Source organism: Oncorhynchus masou, chromosome 12 (assembly GCF_036934945.1).
Source record: "Oncorhynchus masou masou isolate Uvic2021 chromosome 12, UVic_Omas_1.1, whole genome shotgun sequence".
Taxonomy (NCBI): domain Eukaryota; kingdom Metazoa; phylum Chordata; class Actinopteri; order Salmoniformes; family Salmonidae; genus Oncorhynchus; species Oncorhynchus masou.
The window spans coordinates 90,324,741-90,333,192 of record NC_088223.1 but is presented as its reverse complement, the minus strand read 5'-3'; positions in this window follow the sequence as shown (position 1 = coordinate 90,333,192).

The window sequence follows — 8,452 nt, the reverse complement described above, 5'->3', positions numbered from 1 at the left end:
GTAGAATGAAATACAGAGGAATAAAGTTATACACTGTAACTGTGTGTCAATGCCACACCTATTATTACCAGTAGCGTTGCAGCTCAGTGCAGCTCCCAGTCCTCTACAACACTGGGTCTTGTGCACTCCATTCCTGACTCAATGCCTCAGTGCCTCAGGGAGATCTCTTTAGTTTCAAGTCAAAGTTAGACGTCCATCCGGGTCCAAAGAACGGCTGGAATTGCCTTCAAAACCGGCCACTAGGGGCAACGGTAAGCGCGGTTACCTCAAAGTGGGCTGGCGGCTTGCTAGGGCGTTGTGGAATTTGTAATTTTTTTATTAGGATCCCCATTAGCTAACTCCGTAATGCTGGCTAATCTTCTTAGGGTCCAACAACAAATTAACAAGACATTACAAACAACCACAATCAAGACTTCAAAAACAAGTAGACAATACAGATAATTAAAATACCTGTCAGGAAACACATGTAACATTCAGTTGATGCTTTCTATTTCCTGTCCAGTCATATGGTCTATCACATTAGATGTTCTTTCTATTTCCTGTCCAGTCATATGGTCTATCACATTAGATGTTCTTTCTATTTCCTGTCCAGTCATATGGTCTATCACATTAGATGTTCTGTCTATTTCCTGTCCAGTCACATGGTCTATCACATTAGATGTTCTTTCTATTTCCTGTCCAGTCATATGGTCTATCACATTAGATGTTCTTTCTATTTCCTGTCCAGTCACATGGTCTATCTCATTAGATGTTCTTTCTATTTCCTGTCCAGTCATACGGTCTATCACATTAGATGTTCTTTCTATTTCCTGTCCAGTCACATGGTCTATCACATTAGATGTTCTGTCTATTTCCTGTCCAGTCACATGGTCTATCTCATTAGAAGTTCTGTCTATTTCCTGTCCAGTCATATGGTCTATCACATTAGATGTTCTTTCTATTTCCTGTCCAGTCATATGGTCTATCACATTAGATGTTCTGTCTATTTCCTGTCCAGTCATACGGTCTATCACATTAGATGTTCTTTCTATTTCCTGTCCAGTCATATGGTCTATCACATTAGATGTTCTTTCTATTTCCTGTCCAGTCATATGGTCTATCACATTAGATGTTCTGTCTATTTCCTGTCCAGTCATATGGTCTATCACATTAGATGTTCTTTCTATTTCCTGTCCAGTCATATGGTCTATCACATTAGATGTTCTGTCTATTTCCTGTCCAGTCATACGGTCTATCACATTAGATGTTCTTTCTATTTCCTGTCCAGTCATATGGTCTATCACATTAGATGTTCTTTCTATTTCCTGTCCAGTCATATGGTCTATCACATTAGATGTTCTGTCTATTTCCTGTCCAGTCATATGGTCTATCACATTAGATGTTCTTTCTATTTCCTGTCCAGTCATATGGTCTATCACATTAGATGTTCTTTCTATTTCCTGTCCAGTCATATGGTCTATCACATTAGATGTTCTGTCTATTTCCTGTCCAGTCATACGGTCTATCACATTAGATGTTCTTTCTATTTCCTGTCCAGTCATATGGTCTATCACATTAGATGTTCTTTCTATTTCCTGTCCAGTCATATGGTCTATCACATTAGATGTTCTGTCTATTTCCTGTCCAGTCATATGGTCTATCACATTAGATGTTCTTTCTATTTCCTGTCCAGTCATATGGTCTATCACATTAGATGTTCAGTCTATTTCCTGTCCAGTCATACGGTCTATCACATTAGATGTTCTTTCTATTTCCTGTCCAGTCATATGGTCTATCACATTAGATGTTCTTTCTATTTCCTGTCCAGTCATATGGTCTATCACATTAGATGTTCTGTCTATTTCCTGTCCAGTCATATGGTCTATCACATTAGATGTTCTTTCTATTTCCTGTCCAGTCATATGGTCTATCACATTAGATGTTCTGTCTATTTCCTGTCCAGTCATATGGTCTATCACATTAGATGTTCTTTCTATTTCCTGTCCAGTCATATGGTCTATCTCATTAGATGTTCTTTCTATTTCCTGTCCAGTCATATGGTCTATCACATTAGATGTTCTGTCTATTTCCTGTCCAGTCATATGGTCTATCACATTAGATGTTCTTTTCTATTTCCTGTCCAGTCATATGGTCTATCACATTAGATGTTCTTTATATTTCCTGTCCAGTCATACGGTCTATCACATTAGATGTTCTTTATATTTCCTGTCCAGTCATACGGTCTATCACATTAGATGTTCTTTCTATTTCCTGTCCAGTCATATGGTCTATCACATTAGATGTTCTTTATATTTCCTGTCCAGTCATACGGTCTATCACATTAGATGTTCTTTCTATTTCCTGTCCAGTCATATGGTCTATCACATTAGATGTTCTTTCTATTTCCTGTCCAGTCATATGGTCTATCACATTAGATGTTCTTTCTATTTCCTGTCCAGTCATATGGTCTATCACATTAGATGTTCTTTCTATTTCCTGTCCAGTCATATGGTCTATCACATTAGATGTTCTGTCTATTTCCTGTCCAGTCATATGGTCTATCACATTAGATGTTCTTTCTATTTCCTGTCCAGTCATATGGTCTATCACATTAGATATTCTGTCTATTTCCTGTCCAGTCATATGGTCTATCACATTAGATGTTCTTTCTATTTCCTGTCCAGTCATATGGTCTATCTCATTAGATGTTCTTTCTATTTCCTGTCCAGTCATATGGTCTATCACATTAGATGTTCTTTCTATTTCCTGTCCAGTCATATGGTCTATCACATTAGATGTTCTTTCTATTTCCTGTCCAGTCATATGGTCTATCACATTAGATGTTCTGTCTATTTCCTGTCCAGTCATATGGTCTATCACATTAGATGTTCTTTCTATTTCCTGTCCAGTCATATGGTCTATCACATTAGATATTCTGTCTATTTCCTGTCCAGTCATACGGTCTATCACATTAGATGTTCTTTCTATTTCCTGTCCAGTCATATGGTCTATCTCATTAGATGTTCTTTCTATTTCCTGTCCAGTCATATGGTCTATCACATTAGATGTTCTTTCTATTTCCTGTCCAGTCATATGGTCTATCACATTAGATGTTCTTTCTATTTCCTGTCCAGTCATATGGTCTGTCACATTAGATGTTCTTTTATTTTTTTCTTGAAGGTGGATTTACTTTTTGCCTGAGAAATATGGATTGGTAAAGAGTTCCATTCAGCTATAGCTCTATATAAAACTGTAGATTTAAGGCGATTTGTCCTTGGCTTGAGTTGTTTTAGCTGCCCTGGAAGGGGATGGTGGTAGAGCCACGTGGGCTGGCGGTTTTCTAGAGAGTTGTGGAAGGGGATGGTGGATGGGTGGAAGAGCCACGTGGGCTGGCGGTTTTCTAGAGCGTTGTGGAAGGGGATGGTGGATGGGTGGAAGAGCCACGTGGGCTGGCGGTTTTCTAGAGAGTTGTGGAAGGGGATGGTGGATGGATGGAAGAGCCACGTGGGCTGGCGGTTTTCTAGAGCGTTGTGGAAGGGGATGGTGGATGGGTGGAAGAGCCACGTGGGCTGGCGGTTTTCTAGAGCGTTGTGGAAGGGGATGGTGGATGGGTGGAAGAGCCACGTGGGCTGGCGGTTTTCTAGAGCGTTGTGGAAGGGGATGGGGATGGGTGGAAGAGCCACGTGGGCTGGCGGTTTTCTAGAGCGTTGTGGAAGGGGATGGTGGATGGGTGGAAGAGCCACGTGGGCTGGCGGTTTTCTAGAGCGTTGTGGAAGGGGATGGTGGATGGGTGGAAGAGCCACGTGGGCTGGCGGTTTTCTAGAGCGTTGTGGAAGGGGATGGTGGATGGGTGGAAGAGCCACGTGGGCTGGCGGTTTTCTAGAGCGTTATGGAAGGGGATGGTGGATGGGTGGAAGAGCCACGTGGGCTGGCGGTTTTCTAGAGCGTTGTGGAAGGGGATGGTGGATGGGTGGAAGAGCCACGTGGGCTGGCGGTTTTCTAGAGCGTTGTGGAAGGGGATGGTGGATGGGTGGAAGAGCCGCGCTCCGGCGACAAAGGTTACGTGTTCAATCCCAGTGCTAGGAAGTTTTTCTGTTTTAACTGTTAACACTTTCCCATCCTTTAACCCTTAACCTTTCCCATCCTTTAACCCTTAACCTTTCCCATCCTTTAACCCTTAACCTTTCCCATCCTTTAACCCTTAACCTTTCCCATCCTTTAACCCTTAACCTTTCCCGTCCTTTAACCCTTAACCTTTCTCAACCTTTAACCCTTAACCTTTCCCATCCTTTAACCCTTAACCTATCCCAACCTTTAACCCTATCCCAACCTTTAACCCTATCCCAACCTTCAACCTTTAACCCTATCCCAACCTTTAACCCTATCCCAACCTTCAACCTTTAACCCTATCCCAAACTTTAACCTTTAACCCTATCCCAACCTTTAACACTAACCCAACTTACAACCTTTAACCATATCCCTAGTGGTTAGAGTGTTGGACTAGTACCCGAAAGGTTGCAAGTTCAAATCCCTGAGCTGACAAGGTACAAATCTGTCATTCTGTCCCTGAACAGGCAGTTAACCCACTGTTTCCAGGCCGTCATTGAAAATAAGAATTCGTTCTTAACTGACTTGCCTAGTTAAATAAAGGTTAAAAAAAATAAAAAACTATCCCAACCTTTAAACTTTAACCATATCCCAACCTTTAACCCTATCCCAATCTTCAACCTTTAACCCTATCCCAACCTTCAACCTTTAACCCTATCCAAACCTTTAACCCTATCCCAACCTTCAACCTTTAACCCTATCCCAACCTTTAACCCTATCCCAACCTTCAACCTTTAACCCTATCCCAACCTTTAACCCTATCCCAACATTCAACCTTTAACCCTATCCCAACATTCAACCTTTAACCCTATCCCAACCTTCAACCTTTAACCCTATCCCAACCTTTAACCCTATCCCAACATTCAACCTTTAACCCTATCAAAACCTTCAACCTTTAACCCTATCCCAACATTCAACCTTTAACCCTATCCCAACCTTTAACCCTATCCCAACATTCAACCTTTAACCCTATCCCAACCTTTAACCCTATCCCAACATTCAACCTTTAACCCTATCCCAACCTTTAACCCTATCCCAACATTCAACCTTTAACCCTATCCCAACCTTTAACCTTTAACCCTATCCCAACCTTTAACCCTATCCCAACATTCAACCTTTAACCCTATCCCAACCTTTAACCCTATTCCAACCTTTAACCTTTAACCCTATCCCAACATTCAACCTTTAACCCTATCCCAACCTTTAACCCTATTCCAACCTTTAACCTTTAACCCTATCCCAACCTTTAACCTTTAACCCTATTCCAACCTTTAACCCTATCCCAACCTTCAACCCTTAACCCTATTTTAAGCCTTTCCCAAACTTTAACCTTTAACGTAACCGCTCAGAATTAATTCCTAAACCTCTCCCTTGACCCTTCCTTAAATGTATTTTTTAAATTTAACTAGGCAAGTCAGTTAAGAACACATTTTTTATTTACAATGATGGCCTCCCCCGTCCAAACCCGGACAACGCTGGGCCAATTTTGCGCCGCCCTATGGGACTCCCAATCACGGCCAGGGGTTAGTAGAACATGGTTCAGTTAGTATTTTTTTTTTGCAATTGATGAATCTCTTATTCGATGCGTTTCTATGGGCTATAGTAGTACATAGGGGGTGGCAGGGTAGCCTAGTGGTTAGAGCGTTGGACTAGTAACAGGAAGGTCGCAAGTTCAAACCCCCGAGCTGACAAGGTACAAATCTGTCATTCTGCCCCTGGACAGGCAGTTAACCCACTGTTCCTAGGCCGTCATTGAAAATAAGAATGTGTTCTTAACTGACTTTCCTTGATAAATAAAGATAAAATACATGCCTAATTCAATATTTTATCAAATAATTGTGTAATATTCAATATCAAATAACTAAATGATACATGGTATGACCGTCTTAAAATAAATCTATATGTTAACTTAGTATAAATAATAAGAGTGAGGGAAACAGCCAGGGGAATACCTGACTCAACAACATAGACCCAGGGAATACCTGACTCAACAACACAGACCCAGGGGAATACCTGACTCAACAACATAGACCCAGGGGAATACCTGACTCAACAACACAGACCCAGGGGAATACCTGACTCAACAACATAGACCCAGGGGAATACCTGACTCAACAACATAGACCCAGGGGAATACCTGACTCAACAACATAGACCCAGGGGAATACCTGACTCAACAACATAGAACCAGGGGAATACCTGACTCAACAACACAGGCCCAGGGGAATACCTGACTCAACAACATAGACCAAGGGGAATACCTGACCCAGGAATACCTGACTCAACAACATAGACCCAGGGAATACCTGACTCAACAACACAGACCCAGGGGAATACCTGACTCAACAACACAGGTAGGGGAATACCCAGGGGAAACAATATAGGGAATACCTGACTCAACAACACAGACCCAGGAATGACTCAACAACATAGACCCAGGGGAATACCTGACTCAACAACATAGACCCAGGGAATACCTGACTCAACAACATAGACCCAGGGGAATACCTGACTCAACAATACAGACCCAGGGGAATACCTGACTCAACAATATAGACCAAGGGGAATACCTGACTCAACAACATAGACCCAGGGGGAATACCTGACTCAACAACATAGACCCAGGGGAATACCTGACTCAACAACACAGACCCAGGGAATACCTGACTCAACAACATAGACCCAGGGGAATACCTGACTCAACAATATAGACCCAGGGAATACCTGACTCAACAACATAGACCCAGGCACAGGGGAATACCTGACTCAACAACATAGACCCAGGGGAATACCTGACTCAACAACACAGACCCAGGGAATACCTGACTCAACAACATAGACCCAGGGGAATACCTGACTCAACAACATAGACCCAACACAGGGGGAATACCTGACTCAACAACACAGACCCAGGGAATACCTGACTCAACAACACAGACCCAGGGGAATACCTGACTCACCAACACAGACCCAGGGGAATACCTGACTCAACAACACAGACCCAGGGGAATACCTGACTCAACAACATAGACCCAGGGAATACCTGACTCAACAACACAGGCCCAGGGGAATACCTGACTCAACAACAGAATAACTGAGACCCAGGGAATACCTGACTCAACAACACAGACAGAATAACTGACTCAACAACACAGACCCAGGGGAATACCTGACTCAACAACACAGACAGGGGAATACCTGACTCAACAACACAGACCCAGGGGAATACCTGACTCAACAACATAGACCCAGGGAATACCTGACTCAACAACACCCAGGGGAATACCTGACTCAACAACATAACTGACTCAACAACACAGACCCAGGGGAATACCTGACTCAACAACATAGACCCAGGGGAATACCTGACTCAACAACATAGACCCAGGGAATACCTGACTCAACAACATAGACCCAGGGGAATACCTGACTCAACAACACAGACCCAGGGGAATACCTGACTCAACAACATAGACCCAGGGAATACCTGACTCAACAACACAGGCCCAGGGGAATACCTGACTCACTCAACAACACAGACCCAGGGGAATACCTGACTCAACAACACAGACCCAGGGAATACCTGACTCAACAACACAGACCCAGGGGAATACCTGACTCAACAACATAGACCCAGGGAATACCTGACTCAACAACATAGACCCAGGGAATACCTGACTCAACAACACAGACCCAGGGGAATACCTGACTCAACAACACAGGGCCTGAATCAGACCCAGGGAATACCTGACTCAAACACAGACAATACCTGACTCAACAACACAGACCCAGGGGAATACCTGACTCAACAACACAGACAGGGGAATACCTGACCACAACACAGGGGAATACCTGACTCAACAACACAGACCCAGGGGAATACCTGACTCAACAACATAGACCCAGGGGAATACCTGACTCAACAACACAGACCCAGGGGAATACCTGACTCAACAACACAGACTCAGGGGAATACCTGACTCAACAACACAGACCCAGGGGAATACCTGACTCAACAACACAGACCCAGGGAATACCTGACTCAACAACACAGACTCAGGGGAATACCTGACTCAACAACACAGACTCAGGGGAATACCTGACTCAACAACACAGACCCAGGGAATACCTGACTCAACAACACAGACAGGGAATACCTGACTCAACAACACAGACCCAGGGGAATACCTGACTCAACAACACAGACCCAGGGGAATACCTGACTCACACAGACCCAGGGGAATACCTGACTCAACAACACAGACCCAGGGAATACCTGACTCAACAACACAGACTCAGGGAATACCTGACTCAACAACACAGACCCAGGGGAATACCTGACTCAACAACACAGACTCAGGGGAAT